This window comes from Drosophila takahashii, chromosome 2R (assembly GCF_030179915.1).
Source record: "Drosophila takahashii strain IR98-3 E-12201 chromosome 2R, DtakHiC1v2, whole genome shotgun sequence".
Classification (NCBI taxonomy): Eukaryota; Metazoa; Arthropoda; class Insecta; order Diptera; family Drosophilidae; genus Drosophila; species Drosophila takahashii.
In genome coordinates, this window is record NC_091679.1 from 68,343 (window position 1) to 91,023 (window position 22,681).

Below are 22,681 nucleotides of genomic sequence, written 5' to 3' on the forward strand. Positions count from 1 at the left end.
TTTTAAATTAGATTATCATAATAATACATCTCAATTTACAATATCTCTTCAAATAAGCTAAATAAAACAAGTTTTGTAAATTTTACATATTAAACGATTATTTTCTGATGGGAAAGAGTTTTAGGCTCAAAGCACAATAAAATCGTTGTTTTTGTTTTAATATAGAGCATTTACACAACTAATTTAAGAAACAAAATTTGCGTTTGGGAGATACACGAAGTATTTTTAATTAACCTGAACATCAAACCCAAATCTTTTTTGTTTGATCCAAGTTACTGTTTAAGTTAAAACCAACTAAAATTATGTATTTTAAAATCGATTATCATAATAAGACATTTGAACTTACAATAGCTCTTCAGATAAGCAAAATAAAACTACTTTTGTAAATTTTACATATTGAACGATTATTTTCTGATGGGAAAGAGTTTTAGGCTCAAAACAGAGCACAAAATAGAGCACTTACATCACTAATTTAATAACCAAACTATGCGTTTGGGAGAAAAACGAAATATTTTTAATTAACATGCACACCAACCCAAATCTTTTTTGTTTGATCCAAGTGACTATTTAAGTTAAATCCAACTAAAATTATGTATTTTAAATTAGATTATCATAATAAGACATCTGAATTTACAATAGCTCTTCAGATAAGCAAAATAAAACTACTTTTGTAAATTTTACATATTGAACGATTATTTTCTGATGGGAAAGAGTTTTAGGCTCAAAACACAATAAAATCGTTGTTTTTGTTTCAATATAGGGCATTTACTTCAATAATTTAATAACCCAACTGTGCGTTTGGGAGAAAAACAAAATATTTTTAATTAACCTGCACACCAACCCAAATCTTTTTTTGTTGGATCCAAGTGACTATTTAAGGTAAAACCAACTAAAACTATGTATTTTAAATTAGATTATCATAATAAGACATCTGAATTTACAATATCTCTTCAGATAAGCAAAATAAAACAAGTTTTGTAAATTTTACATATTGAACGATTATTTTCTGATGGAAAAGAGTTTCAGACTCAAAACACAATAAAATCGTTGGTTTTGTTTTAAAATAGAGCATTTACATCACTAATTTAATAACCAAACTATGCGTTTGGGAGAAAAACGAAATATTTTTAATTAACATACACACCAACCCAAATTTTTTTTTTGTTTGATCCAAGTGACTATTTAAGTTAAAGCCAACTAAAATTATGTATTTTAAATTAGATTATCATAATAAGACATCTGAATTTACAATAGCTCTTCAGATAAGCAAAATAAAACTAGTTTTGTAAATTTTACATATTGAACGATTATTTTCTGATGGGAACGAATTTTAGGCTCAAGTCAGAATAAAATCGTTGTTTTTGTTTGAATATAGGGTATTTACACCACTAGTTTAAAACAGAGCACAAAATAGAGCACTTACATCACTAATTTAATAACCAAACTATGCGTTTGGGAGAAAAACGAAATATTTTTAATTAACATGCACACCAACCCAAATCTTTTTTGTTTGATCCAAGTGACTATTTAAGTTAAATCCAACTAAAATTATGTATTTTAAATTAGATTATCATAATAAGACATCTGAATTTACAATAGCTCTTCAGATAAGCAAAATAAAACTACTTTTGTAAATTTTACATATTGAACGATTATTTTCTGATGGGAAAGAGTTTTAGGCTCAAAACACAATAAAATCGTTGTTTTTGTTTCAATATAGGGCATTTACTTCAATAATTTAATAACCCAACTGTGCGTTTGGGAGAAAAACAAAATATTTTTAATTAACCTGCACACCAACCCAAATCTTTTTTTGTTGGATCCAAGTGACTATTTAAGGTAAAACCAACTAAAACTATGTATTTTAAATTAGATTATCATAATAAGACATCTGAATTTACAATATCTCTTCAGATAAGCAAAATAAAACAAGTTTTGTAAATTTTACATATTGAACGATTATTTTCTGATGGAAAAGAGTTTCAGACTCAAAACACAATAAAATCGTTGGTTTTGTTTTAAAATAGAGCATTTACATCACTAATTTAATAACCAAACTATGCGTTTGGGAGAAAAACGAAATATTTTTAATTAACATACACACCAACCCAAATTTTTTTTTTGTTTGATCCAAGTGACTATTTAAGTTAAAGCCAACTAAAATTATGTATTTTAAATTAGATTATCATAATAAGACATCTGAATTTACAATAGCTCTTCAGATAAGCAAAATAAAACTAGTTTTGTAAATTTTACATATTGAACGATTATTTTCTGATGGGAACGAATTTTAGGCTCAAGTCAGAATAAAATCGTTGTTTTTGTTTGAATATAGGGTATTTACACCACTAGTTTAATAACCAAACTGTGCGTTTGGGAGAAAAACGAAATATTTTTAATTAACATGCGCACCAACCCAAATCTTTTTTTGTTTGATCCAAGTTACTGTTTAAGTTAAAACCAACTAAAATTATGTATTTTAAATTAGATTATCATAATAATACATCTCAATTTACAATATCTCTTCAAATAAGCTAAATAAAACAAGTTTTGTAAATTTTACATATTAAACGATTATTTTCTGATGGGAAAGAGTTTTAGGCTCAAAACACAATAAAATCGTTGTTTTTGTTTTAATATAGAGCATTTACACAACTAATTTAAGAAACAAAATTTGCGTTTGGGAGATACACGAAGTATTTTTAATTAACCTGCACATCAAACCCAAATCTTTTTTTGTTTGATCCAAGTTACTGTTTAAGTTAAAACCAACTAAAATTATGTATTTTAAATTCGATTATCATAATAAGACATCTGAATTTACAATAGCTCTTCAGATAAGCAAAATAAAACTACTTTTGTAAATTTTACATATTGAACGATTATTTTCTGAGGGGAAAGAGTTTTAGGCTCAAAACACAATAAAATCGTTGTTTTTGTTTCAATATAGGGCATTTACTTCAATAATTTAATAACCCAACTGTGCGTTTGGGAGAAAAACAAAATATTTTTAATTAACCTGCACACCAACCCAAATCTTTTTTTGTTGGATCCAAGTGACTATTTAAGGTAAAACCAACTAAAACTATGTATTTTAAATTAGATTATCATAATAAGACATCTGAATTTACAATATCTCTTCAGATAAGCAAAATAAAACAAGTTTTGTAAATTTTACATATTGAACGATTATTTTCTGATGGAAAAGAGTTTCAGACTCAAAACACAATAAAATCGTTGGTTTTGTTTTAAAATAGAGCATTTACATCACTAATTTAATAACCAAACTGTGCGTTTGGGAGAAAAACGAAATATTTTTAATTAACATGCGCACCAACCCAAATCTTTTTTTGTTTGATCCAAGTTACTGTTTAAGTTAAAACCAACTAAAACAAGAGAGAACGCTATAGTCGGGTTCGTGTCCCGACTATCTAATACCCGTCACTCAGCTAAAGGGAGTGCGAACGCTGTGTCGGGTTGGTGTCCCGACTAATAATCGTAACTCAGCTAAAGGGAGTGCGAGGGAGATAGATATATGTTGACAATTTATAAAGCGTATAACTTTTTAATGAATGCTCCGATTTGAAAAATGTCTTCTACATTTCGATAGGTATAAATATACACAACAAAATTGCATTTATACTTCTCGGAAATCTTTAAAGATGTGGGCGCAGGACCCATTTTAAAATCGCTAGTGGGCGATTGTGGGCGTTAGAGAGGGCGTGGCGCTCGGCTAAAATAAACTTGCGCTGCGTAGGAAGCCAAAGAATATGTGTGGGAAATCTCAACCTTCTAGCTTTTGTAGTTTCTGAGATCTCAGCGTTCATACAGACAGACAGACGGACAGACGGACAGACGGACATGGCTAGATCGACTCGGCTAGTGACCCTGATCAAGAATATATATACTTTATGGGGTCGGAAACGCTTCCTTCTAGCTGTTACATACTTTTGCACGAATCTAGTATACCCTTTTACTCTACGAGTAACGGGTATAATTATGTATTTTAAATTAGATTATCATAATAATACATCTCAATTTACAATATCTCTTCAAATAAGCTAAATAAAACAAGTTTTGTAAATTTTACATATTAAACGATTATTTTCTGATGGGAAAGAGTTTTAGGCTCAAAACACAATAAAATCGTTGTTTTTGTTTTAATATAGAGCATTTACACAACTAATTTAAGAAACAAAATTTGCGTTTGGGAGATACACGAAGTATTTTTAATTAACCTGCACATCAAACCCAAATCTTTTTTTGTTTGATCCAAGTTACTGTTTAAGTTAAAACCAACTAAAATTATGTATTTTAAAATCGATTATCATAATAAGACATCTGAACTTACAATAGCTCTTCAGATAAGCAAAATAAAACTACTTTTGTAAATTTTACATATTGAACGATTATTTTCTGATGGGAAAGAGTTTTAGGCTCAAAACACAATAAAATCGTTGTTTTTGTTTCAATATAGGGCATTTACTTCAATAATTTAATAACCCAACTGTGCATTTTGGAGAAAAACAAAATATTTTTAATTAACCTGCACACCAACCCAAATCTTTTTTTGTTGGATCCAAGTGACTATTTAAGGTAAAACCAACTAAAACTATGTATTTTAAATTAGATTATCATAATAAGACATCTGAATTTACAATATCTCTTCAGATAAGCAAAATAAAACAAGTTTTGTAAATTTTACATATTGAACGATTATTTTCTGATGGAAAAGAGTTTGAGACTCAAAACACAATAAAATCGTTGGTTTTGTTTTAAAATAGAGCATTTACATCACTAATTTAATAACCAAACTATGCGTTTGGGAGAAAAACGAAATATTTTTAATTAACATGCACACCAACCCAAATCTTTTTTTGTTTGATCCAAGTGACTATTTAAGTTAAAGCCAACTAAAATTATGTATTTTAAATTAGATTATCATAATAAGACATCTGAATTTACAATAGCTCTTCAGATAAGCAAAATAAAACTAGTTTTGTAAATTTTACATATTGAACGATTATTTTCTGATGGGAACGAATTTTAGGCTCAAGTCAAAATAAAATCGTTGTTTTTGTTTGAATATATGGCATTTACAACACTAATTTAATAACCAAAATTTGCGTTTGGGAGATACACGAAGTATTTTTAATTAACCTGCACATCAAACCCAAATCTTTTTTTGTTTGATCCAAGTTACTGTTTAAGTTAAAACCAACTAAAATTATGTATTTTAAATTCGATTATCATAATAAGACATCTGAATTTACAATATCTCTTCAGATAAGCAAAATAAAACTACTTTTGTAAATTTTACATATTGAACGATTATTTTCTGATGGGAAAGAGTTTTAGGCTCAAAACACAATAAAATCGTTGTTTTTGTTTCAATATAGGGCATTTACTTCAATAATTTAATAACCCAACTGTGCGTTTGGGAGAAAAACAAAATATTTTTAATTAACCTGCACACCAACCCAAATCTTTTTTTTGTGGATCCAAGTGACTATTTAAGGTAAAACCAACTAAAACTATGTATTTTAAATTAGATTATCATAATAAGACATCTGAATTTACAATATCTCTTCAGATAAGCAAAATAAAACAAGTTTTGTAAATTTTACATATTGAACGATTATTTTCTGATGGAAAAGAGTATCAGACTAAAAACACAATAAAATCGTTGGTTTTGTTTTAAAATAGAGCATTTACATCACTAATTTAATAACCAAACTATGCGTTTGGGAGAAAAACGAAATATTTTTAATTAACATGCACACCAACCCAAATCTTTTTTTGTTTGATCCAAGTGACTATTTAAGTTAAAGCCAACTAAAATTATGTATTTTAAATTAGATTATCATAATAAGACATCTGAATTTACAATAGCTCTTCAGATAAGCAAAATAAAACTAGTTTTGTAAATTTTACATATTGAACGATTATTTTCTGATGGAAAAGAGTTTTAGACTCAAAACACAATAAAATCGTTGTTTTTGTTTGAATATATGGCATTTACAACACTAATTTAATAACCAAACTGTGCGTTTGGGAGAAAAACGAAATATTTTTAATTAACATGCACACCAACCCAAATCTTTTTTTGTTTGATCCAAGTTACTGTTTTAGTTAAAACCAACTAAAATTATGTATTTTAAATTCGATTATCATAATAAGACATCTGAATTTACAATATGTAAATTTTACATATTGAACGATTATTTTCTGATGGAAAAGAGTTTCAGACTAAAAACACAATAAAATCGTTGGTTTTGTTTTAAAATAGAGCATTTACATCACTAATTTAATAACCAAACTATGCGTTTGGGAGAAAAACGAAATATTTTTAATTAACATGCACACCAACCCAAATCTTTTTTTGTTTGATCCAAGTGACTATTTAAGTTAAAGCCAACTAAAATTATGTATTTTAAATTAGATTATCATAATAAGACATCTGAATTTACAATAGCTCTTCAGATAAGCAAAATAAAACTAGTTTTGTAAATTTTACATATTGAACGATTATTTTCTGATGGAAAAGAGTTTTAGACTCAAAACACAATAAAATCGTTGTTTTTGTTTGAATATATGGCATTTACAACACTAATTTAATAACCAAACTGTGCGTTTGGGAGAAAAACGAAATATTTTTAATTAACATGCACACCAACCCAAATCTTTTTTTGTTTGATCCAAGTTACTGTTTTAGTTAAAACCAACTAAAATTATGTATTTTAAATTCGATTATCATAATAAGACATCTGAATTTACAATATCTCTTCAGATAAGCAAAATAAAACAAGTTTTGTAAATTTTACATATTGAACGATTATTTTCTGATGGAAAAGAGTTTTAGACTCAAAACACAATAAAATCGTTCTTTTTGTTTTAAAATAGAGCATTTACACCACTAATTTAATAACCAAACTATGCGTTTGGGAGAAAAACGAAATATTTTTAATTAACATGCACACCAACCCAAATTTTTTTTTGTTTGATCCAAGTGACTATTTAAGTTAAAGCCAACTAAAATAATGTATTTTAAATTAGATTATCATAAAAGACATCTGAATTTACAATATCTCTTCAGATAAGTAAAATAAAACTAGTTTTGTAAGTTTTACATATTGAACGATTATTTTCTGATGGGAAAGAGTTTTAGGCTCAAAACACAATGAAATCGTTGTTTTTGTTTAAATATAGTGTATTTACACCACTATTTTAATAACCAAACTGTGCGTTTGGGAGAAAAACGAAATATTTTTAATTAACATGCACACCAACCCAAATCTTGTTTTGTTTGGTCCAAGTTACTATTTAGGGTAAAATCAACTAAAATTATGTATTTTAAATTAGATTATCATAATAAGACATCTGAATTTACAATATCTCTTCAAATAAGCAAAATAAAACAAGTTTTGTAAATTTTACATATTGAACGATTATTTTCTGATGGAAAAGAGTTTCAGACTCAAAACACAATAAAATCGTTGGTTTTGTTTTAAAATAGAGCATTTACATCACTAATTTAATAACCAAACTGTGCGTTTGGGAGAAAAACGAAATATTTTTAATTAACATGCGCACCAACCCAAATCTTTTTTTGTTTGATCCAAGTTACTGTTTAGGTTAAAACCCACTAAAATTATGTATTTTAAATTAGATTATTATAATAAGACATCTGAATTTACAATATCTCTTCAGATAAGCAAAATAAAACAAGTTTTGTAAATTTTACATATTGAACGATTATTTTCTGATGGAAAAGAGTTTTAGACTCAAAACACAATAAAATCGTTGTTTTTGTTTGAATATATGGCATTTACAACACTAATTTAATAACCAAACTGTGCGTTTGGGAGAAAAACGAAATATTTTTAATTAACATGCACACCAACCCAAATCTTTTTTTGTTTGATCCAAGTTACTGTTTTAGTTAAAACCAACTAAAATTATGTATTTTAAATTCGATTATCATAATAAGACATCTGAATTTACAATATGTAAATTTTACATATTGAACGATTATTTTCTGATGGAAAAGAGTTTCAGACTAAAAACACAATAAAATCGTTGGTTTTGTTTTAAAATAGAGCATTTACATCACTAATTTAATAACCAAACTATGCGTTTGGGAGAAAAACGAAATATTTTTAATTAACATGCACACCAACCCAAATCTTTTTTTGTTTGATCCAAGTGACTATTTAAGTTAAAGCCAACTAAAATTATGTATTTTAAATTAGATTATCATAATAAGACATCTGAATTTACAATAGCTCTTCAGATAAGCAAAATAAAACTAGTTTTGTAAATTTTACATATTGAACGATTATTTTCTGATGGAAAAGAGTTTTAGACTCAAAACACAATAAAATCGTTGTTTTTGTTTGAATATATGGCATTTACAACACTAATTTAATAACCAAACTGTGCGTTTGGGAGAAAAACGAAATATTTTTAATTAACATGCACACCAACCCAAATCTTTTTTTGTTTGATCCAAGTTACTGTTTTAGTTAAAACCAACTAAAATTATGTATTTTAAATTCGATTATCATAATAAGACATCTGAATTTACAATATCTCTTCAGATAAGCAAAATAAAACAAGTTTTGTAAATTTTACATATTGAACGATTATTTTCTGATGGAAAAGAGTTTTAGACTCAAAACACAATAAAATCGTTCTTTTTGTTTTAAAATAGAGCATTTACACCACTAATTTAATAACCAAACTATGCGTTTGGGAGAAAAACGAAATATTTTTAATTAACATGCACACCAACCCAAATTTTTTTTTGTTTGATCCAAGTGACTATTTAAGTTAAAGCCAACTAAAATAATGTATTTTAAATTAGATTATCATAAAAGACATCTGAATTTACAATATCTCTTCAGATAAGTAAAATAAAACTAGTTTTGTAAGTTTTACATATTGAACGATTATTTTCTGATGGGAAAGAGTTTTAGGCTCAAAACACAATGAAATCGTTGTTTTTGTTTAAATATAGTGTATTTACACCACTATTTTAATAACCAAACTGTGCGTTTGGGAGAAAAACGAAATATTTTTAATTAACATGCACACCAACCCAAATCTTGTTTTGTTTGGTCCAAGTTACTATTTAGGGTAAAATCAACTAAAATTATGTATTTTAAATTAGATTATCATAATAAGACATCTGAATTTACAATATCTCTTCAAATAAGCAAAATAAAACAAGTTTTGTAAATTTTACATATTGAACGATTATTTTCTGATGGAAAAGAGTTTCAGACTCAAAACACAATAAAATCGTTGGTTTTGTTTTAAAATAGAGCATTTACATCACTAATTTAATAACCAAACTGTGCGTTTGGGAGAAAAACGAAATATTTTTAATTAACATGCGCACCAACCCAAATCTTTTTTTGTTTGATCCAAGTTACTGTTTAGGTTAAAACCCACTAAAATTATGTATTTTAAATTAGATTATTATAATAAGACATCTGAATTTACAATATCTCTTCAGATAAGCAAAATAAAACAAGTTTTGTAAATTTTACATATTGAACGATTATTTTCTGATGGAAAAGAGTTTTAGGCTTAAAACATAATAAAATCATTGTTTTTGTTTCATTATAGGGCATTTACACAACTAATTTAAGAAACAAACTGTGCGTTTGGGAGATACACGAAGTATTTTTAATTAACCTGCACATCAAACCCAAATCTTTTTTGTTTGATCCAAGTTACTGTTTAAGTTAAAACCAACTAAAATTACGTATTTTAAATTCGATTATCATAATAAGACATCTGAATTTACAATATCTCTTCAGATAAGCAAAATAAAACAAGTTTTGTAAATTTTACATATTGAACGATTATTTTCTGATGGAAAAGAGTTTTAGACTCAAAACACAATAAAATCGTTTTTTTTTGTTTTAAAATAGAGCATTTACACTACTAATTTAATAACCAAACTGTGCGTTTGGGAGAAAAACAAAATATTTTTAATTAACCTGCACACCAACCCAAATCTTTTTTGTTGGATCCAAGTGACTATTTAAGTTAAAACCAACTAAAACTATGTATTTTAAATTAGATTATAATAATAAGACATCTGAATTTACAATAGCTCTTCAGATAAGCAAAATAAAACTAGTTTTGTAAATTTTACATATTGAACGATTATTTTCTGATGGGAAAGAATTTTAGGCTCAAGTCAGAATAAAATCGTTGTTTTTGTTTGAATATAGGGTATTTACACCACTAGTTTAATAACCAAACTGTGCGTTTGGGAGAAAAACGAAATATTTTTAATTAACATGCGCACCAACCCAAATCGTTTTTTGTTTGATCCAAGTTACTGTTTAAGTTAAAACCAACTAAAATTATGTATTTTAAATTAGATTATCATAATAATACATATCAATTTACAATATCTCTTCAAATAAGCTAAATAAAACAAGTTTTGTAAATTTTACATATTAAACGATTATTTTCTGATGGGAAAGAGTTTTAGGCTCAAAACACAATAAAATCGTTGTTTTTGTGTTAATATAGAGCACTTACACAACTAATTTAAGAAACAAAATGTGCGTTTGGGAGATACACGAAGTATTTTTAATTAACCTGCACATCAAACCCAAATCTTTTTTTGTTTGATCCAAGTTACTGTTTAAGTTAAAACCAACTAAAATTATGTATTTTAAATTCGATTATCATAATAAGACATCTGAATTTACAATATCTCTTCAGATAAGCAAAATAAAACAAGTTTTGTAAATTTTACATATTGGACGATTATTTTCTGATGGAAAAGAGTTTTAGACTCAAAACACAATAAAATCGTTTTTTTTTGTTTTAAAATAGAGCATTTACACTACTAATTTAATAACCAAACTGTGCGTTTGGGAGAAAAACAAAATATTTTTAATTAACCTGCACACCAACCCAAATCTTTTTTGTTGGATCCAAGTGACTATTTAAGTTAAAACCAACTAAAACTATGTATTTTAAATTAGATTATAATAATAAGACATCTGAATTTACAATAGCTCTTCAGATAAGCAAAATAAAACTAGTTTTGTAAATTTTACATATTGAACGATTATTTTCTGATGGGAAAGAATTTTAGGCTCAAGTCAGAATAAAATCGTTGTTTTTGTTTGAATATAGGGTATTTACACCACTAGTTTAATAACCAAACTGTGCGTTTGGGAGAAAAACGAAATATTTTTAATTAACATGCGCACCAACCCAAATCGTTTTTTGTTTGATCCAAGTTACTGTTTAAGTTAAAACCAACTAAAATTATGTATTTTAAATTAGATTATCATAATAATACATATCAATTTACAATATCTCTTCAAATAAGCTAAATAAAACAAGTTTTGTAAATTTTACATATTAAACGATTATTTTCTGATGGGAAAGAGTTTTAGGCTCAAAACACAATAAAATCGTTGTTTTTGTGTTAATATAGAGCACTTACACAACTAATTTAAGAAACAAAATGTGCGTTTGGGAGATACACGAAGTATTTTTAATTAACCTGCACATCAAACCCAAATCTTTTTTTGTTTGATCCAAGTTACTGTTTAAGTTAAAACCAACTAAAATTATGTATTTTAAATTCGATTATCATAATAGACATCTGAATTTACAATAGCTCTTCAGATAAGCAAAATAAAACTAGTTTTGTAAATTTTACATATTGAACGATTATTTTCTGATGGGAAGGAGTTTTAGGCTCAAAACATAAAAAATCATTGTTTTTGTTTTATTTAGGGCATTAACACAACTAATTTAAGAAACAAACTGTGTGTTTGGGAGATACACGAAGTATTTTTAAATAACCTGCACATCAAACCCAAATCTTTTTTTGTTTGATCCAAGTTACTGTTTAAGTTAAAACCAACTAAAATTATGTATTTTATATTCGATTATCATAATAAGACATCTGAATTTACAATATCTCTTCAGATAAGCAAAATAAAACTAGTTTTGTAAATTTTACATATTGAACGATTATTTTATGATGGAAAAGAGTTTTGGACTCAAATCACAATAAAATCGTTCTTTTTGTTTTAAAATAGAGCATTTACACCACTAATTTAATAACCAAACTATGCGTTTGGGAGAAAAATGAAATATTTTTAATTAACATGCACACCAACCCAAATCTTTTTTTGTTTGATCCAAGTGACTATTAAAGTTAAAGCCAACCAAAAGTATGTATTTTAAATTCGAATATCATAATAAGACATCTGAATTTACAATATCTCTTCAGATACGCAAAAAAAAACAAGTTTTGTAAATTTTACATATTGAACGATTATTTTCTGATGGAAAAGAGTTTTAGGCTTAAAACATAATAAAATCATTGTTTTTGTTTCATTATAGGGCATTTACACAACTAATTTAAGAAACAAACTGTGCGTTTGGGAGATACACGAAGTATTTTTAATTACCCTGCACATCAAACCCAAATCTTTTCTTGTTTGATCCAAGTTACTGTTTAAGTTAAAACCAACTAAAATTACGTATTTTAAATTCGATTATCATAATAAGACATCTGAATTTACAATATCTATTCAGATAAGCAAAATAAAACAAGTTTTGTAAATTTTACATATTGAACGATTATTTTCTGATGGAAAAGAGTTTTAGACTCAAAACACAATAAAATCGTTTTTTTTGTTTTAAAATAGAGCATTTACACTACTAATTTAATAACCAAACTATGCGTTTGGGAGAAAAACGAAATATTTTTAATTAACATGCACACCAACCCAAATCTTTTTTTGTTTGATCCAAGTGACTATTTATGTTAAAGCCAACTAAAATTATGTATTTTAAATTAGATTATCATAATAAGACATCTGAATTTACAATATCTCTTCAGATAAGCAAAATAAAACTAGTTTTGTAAATTTTACATATTGAACGATTATTTTCTGATGGAAAATAGTTTTAGACTCAAAACACAATAAAATCGTTCTTTTTGTTTTAAAATAGAGCATTTAAACTACTAATTTAATTACCAAACTATGCGTTTGGGAGAAAAACGAAATATTTTTAATTAACATGCACACCAACCCAAATCTTTTTTTGTTTGATCCAAGTGACTATTTATGTTAAAGCCAACTAAAATTATGTATTTTAAATTAGATTATCATAATAAGACATCTGAATTTACAATAGCTCTTCAGATAAGCAAAATAAAACTAGTTTTGTAAATTTTACATATTGAACGATTATTTTCTGAGGGAAAATAGTTTTAGACTCAAAACACAAACCAACCCAAATCTTTTTTTGTTTGGTCCAAGTTACTGTTTAGGGTAAAACCAACTAAAATTATGTATTTTAAATTAGATTATCATAATAAGGCATCTGAATTTACAATAGCTCTTCAGATAAGCAAAATAAAAATAGTTTTGTAAATTTTACATATTGAACGATTATTTTCTGATGGGAAAGAGTTTAAGGCTCAAAACATAATAAAATCATTGTTTTTGTTTCATTATAGGGCATTTACACAACTAATTTAAGAAACAAACTGTGCGTTTGGGAGATACACGAAGTATTTATACCCGTTACTCGTAGAGTAAAAGGGTATATTAGATTCGTGCAAAAGTATGTAACAGGTAGAAGGAAGCGTTTCCGACCCTATAAACTATATATATTCTTGATCAGGATCACTAGCCGAGTCGATCTAGCCATGTCCGTCTGTCCGTCTGTCCGTCTGTCCGTCTGTCTGTCCGTCTGTATGAACGCTGAGATCTCGGAAACTATAAAAGCTAGAAGATTGACATTTTGCATGCAGATTCTAGGAGTTCCTACGCAGCGCAAGTTTGTTTCAAAAGGGTGCCACGCCCCCTCTAACGCCCACAATCGCTTATATACGATTTTAAAATTTTCAATATTTCGGAAAACTAAAAATGCAGTTTTATTGTGTTTATGAATACCTATCGAAATGTAGAAGAAATTTTTTAAATCGGACCATTCGTTAAAAAGTTACGGCGGATCAAAGTTTTTCTCCATCTCCTTCGCACTCCCTTTAGCTGAGTAACGGGTATCTGATAGTCGGGGCACCCGACTATAGCGTTCTCTCTTGTTTTAATTAACCTGCACATCAAACAAAATTTTTTTTTTTGTTCCAAGTTACTGTTTAAGTTAAAACCAAATAAAATTATGTATTTTAAATTAGATTATCATAATAAGACATCTGAATTTACAATAGCTCTTCAGATAAGCAAAATAAAACAAGTTTTGTAAATTTTACCTATTGAACGATTATTTTCTGATGGGAAAGAGTTTTAGGCTCAAAACACAATAAAATCGTTGTTTTTGTTTCAATATAGGGCATTTACTTCAATAATTTAATAACCAAACTGTGCGTTTGGGAGAAAAACGAAATATTTTTAATTAACATGCACACCAACCCAAATCTTTTTTTTGTTTGATCCAAGTTACTGTTTAGGTTAAAACCAACTAAAATTATGTATTTTAAATTAGATTATCATAATAAGACATCTGAATTTACAATAGCTCTTCAGATAAGCAAAATAAAACTAGTTTTGTAAATTTTACATATTGAACGATTATTTTCTGATATGAAAGAATTTTAGGCTCAAGTCAGAATAAAATCGTTGTTTTTGTTTGAATATAGGGTATTTACACCACTAGTTTAATAACCAAACTGTGCGTTTGGGAGAAAAACGAAATATTTTTAATTAACATGCGCACCAACCCAAATCTTTTTTTGTTTGATCCAAGTTACTATTTAAGTTAAAACCAACTAAAATTATGTATTTTAAATTAGATTATCATAATAATACATCTCAATTTACAATATCTCTTCAAATAAGCAAAATAAAACAAGGTTTGTAAATTTTACATATTCATCGATTATTTTCTGATGGGAAAGAGTTTTAGGCTTAAAACACAATAAAATCGTTGTTTTTGTTTTAATATAGAGCATTTACACAACTAATTTAAGAAACAAAATGTGCGTTTGGGAGATACACGAAGTATTTTTAATTAACCTGCACATCAAACCCAAATCTTTTTTTGTTTGATCCAAGTTACTGTTTAAGTTAAAACCAACTAAAATTATGTATTTTAAATTCGATTATCATAATAAGACTTCTGAATTTACAATAGCTCTTCAGATAAGCAAAATAAAACTAGTTTTGTAAATTTTACATATTGAACGATTATTTTCTGATGGGAAGGAGTTTTAGGCTCAAAACATAATACAATCGTTGTTTTTGTTTGAATATAGGGTATTTACACCACTAGTTTAATAACCAAACTGTGCGTTTGGGAGAAAAACGAAATATTTTTAATTAACATGCGCACCAACCCAAATCTTTTTTTGTTTGATCCAAGTTACTGTTTAAGTTAAAACCAACTAAAATTATGTATTTTAAATTAGATTATCATAATAATACATCTCAATTTACAATATCTCTTCAAATAAGCAAAATAAAACAAGTTTTGTAAATTTTACATATTAAACGATTATTTTCTGATGGGAAAGAGTTTTAGGCTTAAAACACAATAAAATCGTTGTTTTTGTTTTAATATAGAGCATTTACACAACTAATTTAAGAAACAAAATGTGCGTTTGGGAGATACACGAAGTATTTTTAATTAACCTGCACATCAAACCCAAATCTTTTTTTGTTTGATCCAAGTTACTGTTTAAGTTAAAACCAACTAAAATTATGTATTTTAAATTCGATTATCATAATAAGACTTCTGAATTTACAATAGCTCTTCAGATAAGCAAAATAAAACTAGTTTTGTAAATTTTACATATTGAACGATTATTTTCTGATGGGAAGGAGTTTTAGGCTCAAAACATAAAAAATCATTGTTTTTGTTTTATTTAGGGCATTTACACAACTAATTTAAGAAACAAGCTGTGTGTTTGGGAGATACACGAAGTATTTTTTAATACCTGCACATCAAACCCAAATCTTTTTTTGTTTGATCCAAGTTACTGTTTAAGTTAAAACCAACTAAAATTATGTATTTTATATTCGATTATCATAATAAGACATCTGAATTTACAATATCTCTTCAGATAAGCAAAATAAAACAAGTTTTGTAAGTTTTACATATTGAACGATTATTTTCTGATGGAAAAGAGTTTTAGACTCAAAACACAATAAAATCGTTCTTTTTGTTTTAAAATAGAGCATTTACACTACTAATTTAATAACCAAACTATGCGTTTGGGAGAAAAACGAAATATTTTTAATTAACATGCACACCAACCCAAATCTTTTTTTGTTTGATCAAAGTGACTATTTAAGTTAAAGCCAACTAAAATTATGTATTTTAAATTAGATTATCATAATAAGACATCTGAATTTACAATATCTCTTCAGATAAGCAAAATAAAACAAGTTTTGTAAATTTTACATATATCTTTTTTTGTTTGATCCAAGTTACTGTTTAAGTTAAAACCAACTAAAATTATGTATTTTATATTCGATTATCATAATAAGACATCTGAATTTACAATATCTCTTCAGATAAGCAAAATAAAACAAGTTTTGTAAATTTTACATATTGAACGATTATTTTCTGATGGAAAAGAGTTTTAGACTCAAAACACAATAAAATCGTTCTTTTTGTTTTAAAATAGAGCATTTACACTACTAATTTAATAACCAAACTGTGCGTTTGGGAGAAAAACTAAATATTTTTAATTAACATGCACACCAACACAAATCTTTTTAAAGCCAACTAAAATTATTTATTTTAAATTCGATTATCATAATAAGACATCTGAATTTACAATAGCTCTTCAGATAAGCAAAATAAAACTAGTTTTGCAAATTTTACATATTGAACGATTATTTTCTGATGGGAAAGAGTTTTAGGCTCAAAACATAATAAAATCGCTGTTTTTGTTTCATTATATTGCATTTACACAACTAATTTAAGAAACAATCTGTGCGTTTGGGAGATACACGAAGTATTTTTAATTAACCTGCACATCAAACCCAAATCTTTTTTTGTTTGATCCAAGATACTGTTTAAGTTAAAACCAACTAAAATTATGTATTTTAAATTTGATTATCATAATAAGACATCTGAATTTACAATATCTCTACAGATAAGCAAAATAAAACAAGTTTTGTAAATTTTACATATTGAACGATTATTTTCTGATGCAAAAGAGTTTTAGACTCAAATCACAATTAAATCGTTCTTTTTGTTTTAAAATAGAGCATTTACACTACTAATTTAATAACCAAACTATGCGTTTGGGAGAAAAACGAAATATTTTTAATTAACATGCACACCAACCCAAATCTTTTTTTGTTTGATCAAAGTGACTATTTAAGTTAAAGCCAACTAAAATTATGTATTTTAAATTAGATTATCATAATAAGACATCTGAATTTACAATATCTCTTCAGATAAGCAAAATAAAACAAGTTTTGTAAATTTTACATATATCTTTTTTTGTTTGATCCAAGTTACTGTTTAAGTTAAAACCAACTAAAATTATGTATTTTATATTCGATTATCATAATAAGACATCTGAATTTACAATATCTCTTCAGATAAGCAAAATAAAACAAGTTTTGTAAATTTTACATATTGAACGATTATTTTCTGATGGAAAAGAGTTTTAGACTCAAAACACAATAAAATCGTTCTTTTTGTTTTAAAATAGAGCATTTACACTACTAATTTAATAACCAAACTGTGCGTTTGGGAGAAAAACTAAATATTTTTAATTAACATGCACACCAACACAAATCTTTTTAAAGCCAACTAAAATTATTTATTTTAAATTCGATTATCATAATAAGACATCTGAATTTACAATAGCTCTTCAGATAAGCAAAATAAAACTAGTTTTGCAAATTTTACATATTGAACGATTATTTTCTGATGGGAAAGAGTTTTAGGCTCAAAACATAATAAAATCGCTGTTTTTGTTTCATTATATTGCATTTACACAACTAATTTAAGAAACAATCTGTGCGTTTGGGAGATACACGAAGTATTTTTAATTAACCTGCACATCAAACCCAAATCTTTTTTTGTTTGATCCAAGTTACTGTTTAAGTTAAAACCAACTAAAATTATGTATTTTAAATTCGATTATCATAATAAGACTTCTGAATTTACAATAGCTCTTCAGATAAGCAAAATAAAACTAGTTTTGTAAATTTTACATATTGAACGATTATTTTCTGATGGGAAGGTGTTTTAGGCTCAAAACATAAAAAATCATTGTTTTTGTTTTATTTAGGGCATTTACACAACTAATTTAAGAAACAAGCTGTGTGTTTGGGAGATACACGAAGTATTTTTTAATACCTGCACATCAAACCCAAATCTTTTTTTGTTTGATCCCAGTTACTGTTTAAGTTAAAACCAACTAAAATTATGTATTTTATATTCGATTATCATAATAAGACATCTGAATTTACAATATCTCTTCAGATAAGCAAAATAAAACAAGTTTTGTAAGTTTTACATATTGAACGATTATTTTCTGATGGAAAAGAGTTTTAGACTCAAAACACAATAAAATCGTTCTTTTTGTTTTAAAATAGAGCATTTACACTACTAATTTAATAACCAAACTATGCGTTTGGGAGAAAAACGAAATATTTTTAATTAACATGCACACCAACCCAAATCTTTTTTTGTTTGATCAAAGTGACTATTTAAGTTAAAGCCAACTAAAATTATGTATTTTAAATTAGATTATCATAATAAGACATCTGAATTTACAATATCTCTTCAGATAAGCAAAATAAAACAAGTTTTGTAAATTTTACATATATCTTTTTTTGTTTGATCCAAGTTACTGTTTAAGTTAAAACCAACTAAAATTATGTATTTTATATTCGATTATCATAATAAGACATCTGAATTTACAATATCTCTTCAGATAAGCAAAATAAAACAAGTTTTGTAAATTTTACATATTGAACGATTATTTTCTGATGGAAAAGAGTTTTAGACTCAAAACACAATAAAATCGTTCTTTTTGTTTTAAAATAGAGCATTTACACTACTAATTTAATAACCAAACTGTGCGTTTGGGAGAAAAACTAAATATTTTTAATTAACATGCACACCAACACAAATCTTTTTAAAGCCAACTAAAATTATTTATTTTAAATTCGATTATCATAATAAGACATCTGAATTTACAATAGCTCTTCAGATAAGCAAAATAAAACTAGTTTTGCAAATTTTACATATTGAACGATTATTTTCTGATGGGAAAGAGTTTTAGGCTCAAAACATAATAAAATCGCTGTTTTTGTTTCATTATATTGCATTTACACAACTAATTTAAGAAACAATCTGTGCGTTTGGGAGATACACGAAGTATTTTTAATTAACCTGCACATCAAACCCAAATCTTTTTTTGTTTGATCCAAGATACTGTTTAAGTTAAAACCAACTAAAATTATGTATTTTAAATTTGATTATCATAATAAGACATCTGAATTTACAATATCTCTACAGATAAGCAAAATAAAACAAGTTTTGTAAATTTTACATATTGAACGATTATTTTCTGATGCAAAAGAGTTTTAGACTCAAATCACAATTAAATCGTTCTTTTTGTTTTAAAATAGAGCATTTACACTACTAATTTAATAACCAAACTATGCGTTTGGGAGAAAAACGAAATATTTTTAATTAACATGCACACCAACCCAAATCTTTTTTTGTTTGATCAAAGTGACTATTTAAGTTAAAGCCAACTAAAATTATGTATTTTAAATTAGATTATCATAATAAGACATCTGAATTTACAATATCTCTTCAGATAAGCAAAATAAAACAAGTTTTGTAAATTTTACATATATCTTTTTTTGTTTGATCCAAGTTACTGTTTAAGTTAAAACCAACTAAAATTATGTATTTTATATTCGATTATCATAATAAGACATCTGAATTTACAATATCTCTTCAGATAAGCAAAATAAAACAAGTTTTGTAAATTTTACATATTGAACGATTATTTTCTGATGGAAAAGAGTTTTAGACTCAAAACACAATAAAATCGTTCTTTTTGTTTTAAAATAGAGCATTTACACTACTAATTTAATAACCAAACTGTGCGTTTGGGAGAAAAACTAAATATTTTTAATTAACATGCACACCAACACAAATCTTTTTAAAGCCAACTAAAATTATTTATTTTAAATTCGATTATCATAATAAGACATCTGAATTTACAATAGCTCTTCAGATAAGCAAAATAAAACTAGTTTTGCAAATTTTACATATTGAACGATTATTTTCTGATGGGAAAGAGTTTTAGGCTCAAAACATAATAAAATCGCTGTTTTTGTTTCATTATATTGCATTTACACAACTAATTTAAGAAACAATCTGTGCGTTTGGGAGATACACGAAGTATTTTTAATTAACCTGCACATCAAACCCAAATCTTTTTTTGTTTGATCCAAGTTACTGTTTAAGTTAAAACCAACTAAAATTATGTATTTTAAATTCGATTATCATAATAAGACTTCTGAATTTACAATAGCTCTTCAGATAAGCAAAATAAAACTAGTTTTGTAAATTTTACATATTGAACGATTATTTTCTGATGGGAAGGTGTTTTAGGCTCAAAACATAAAAAATCATTGTTTTTGTTTTATTTAGGGCATTTACACAACTAATTTAAGAAACAAGCTGTGTGTTTGGGAGATACACGAAGTATTTTTTAATACCTGCACATCAAACCCAAATCTTTTTTTGTTTGATCCCAGTTACTGTTTAAGTTAAAACCAACTAAAATTATGTATTTTATATTCGATTATCATAATAAGACATCTGAATTTACAATATCTCTTCAGATAAGCAAAATAAAACAAGTTTTGTAAGTTTTACATATTGAACGATTATTTTCTGATGGAAAAGAGTTTTAGACTCAAAACACAATAAAATCGTTCTTTTTGTTTTAAAATAGAGCATTTACACTACTAATTTAATAACCAAACTATGCGTTTGGGAGAAAAACGAAATATTTTTAATTAACATGCACACCAACCCAAATCTTTTTTTGTTTGATCAAAGTGACTATTTAAGTTAAAGCCAACTAAAATTATGTATTTTAAATTAGATTATCATAATAAGACATCTGAATTTACAATATCTCTTCAGATAAGCAAAATAAAACAAGTTTTGTAAATTTTACATATATCTTTTTTTGTTTGATCCAAGTTACTGTTTAAGTTAAAACCAACTAAAATTATGTATTTTATATTCGATTATCATAATAAGACATCTGAATTTACAATATCTCTTCAGATAAGCAAAATAAAACAAGTTTTGTAAATTTTACATATTGAACGATTATTTTCTGATGGAAAAGAGTTTTAGACTCAAAACACAATAAAATCGTTCTTTTTGTTTTAAAATAGAGCATTTACACTACTAATTTAATAACCAAACTGTGCGTTTGGGAGAAAAACTAAATATTTTTAATTAACATGCACACCAACACAAATCTTTTTAAAGCCAACTAAAATTATTTATTTTAAATTCGATTATCATAATAAGACATCTGAATTTACAATAGCTCTTCAGATAAGCAAAATAAAACTAGTTTTGCAAATTTTACATATTGAACGATTATTTTCTGATGGGAAAGAGTTTTAGGCTCAAAACATAATAAAATCGCTGTTTTTGTTTCATTATATTGCATTTACACAACTAATTTAAGAAACAATCTGTGCGTTTGGGAGATACACGAAGTATTTTTAATTAACCTGCACATCAAACCCAAATCTTTTTTTGTTTGATCCAAGATACTGTTTAAGTTAAAACCAACTAAAATTATGTATTTTAAATTTGATTATCATAATAAGACATCTGAATTTACAATATCTCTACAGATAAGCAAAATAAAACAAGTTTTGTAAATTTTACATATTGAACGATTATTTTCTGATGCAAAAGAGTTTTAGACTCAAATCACAATTAAATCGTTCTTTTTGTTTTAAAATAGAGCATTTACACCACTAATTTAATAACCAAACTATACGTTTGGGAGAAAAACGAAATATTTTTAATTAACATGCACACCAACCCAAATCTTTTTTTGTTTGATCCAAGTGACTATGAAAGTTAAAGCCAACTAAAATTATGTATTTTAAATTAGATTATCATAATAAGACATCAGAATTTACAGTATCTCTTCAGATAAGCAAAATAAAACAAGGTTTGTAAATTTTACATATTCATCGATTATTTTCTGATGAGAAAGAGTTTTAGGCTCAAAACATAATACAATCGTTGTTTTTGTTTGAATATAGGGTATTTACACCACTAGTTTAATAACCAAACTGTGCGTTTGGGAGAAAAACGAAATATTTATAATTAACATGCGCACCAACCCAAATCTTTTTTTGTTTGATCCAAGTTACTGTTTAAGTTAAAACCAACTAAAATTATGTATTTTAAATTAGATTATCATAATAAGGCATCTGAATTTACAATAGCTCTTCAGATAAGCAAAATAAAACTAGTTTTGTAAATTTTACATATTGAAGGATTATTTTCTGATGGGAAAGAGTTTTATGCTCAAAACACAATAAAATCGTTGTTTTTGTTTAAATATAGTGTATTTACACCACTAATTTAACAACCAAACTGTGCGTTTGGGAGAAAAACG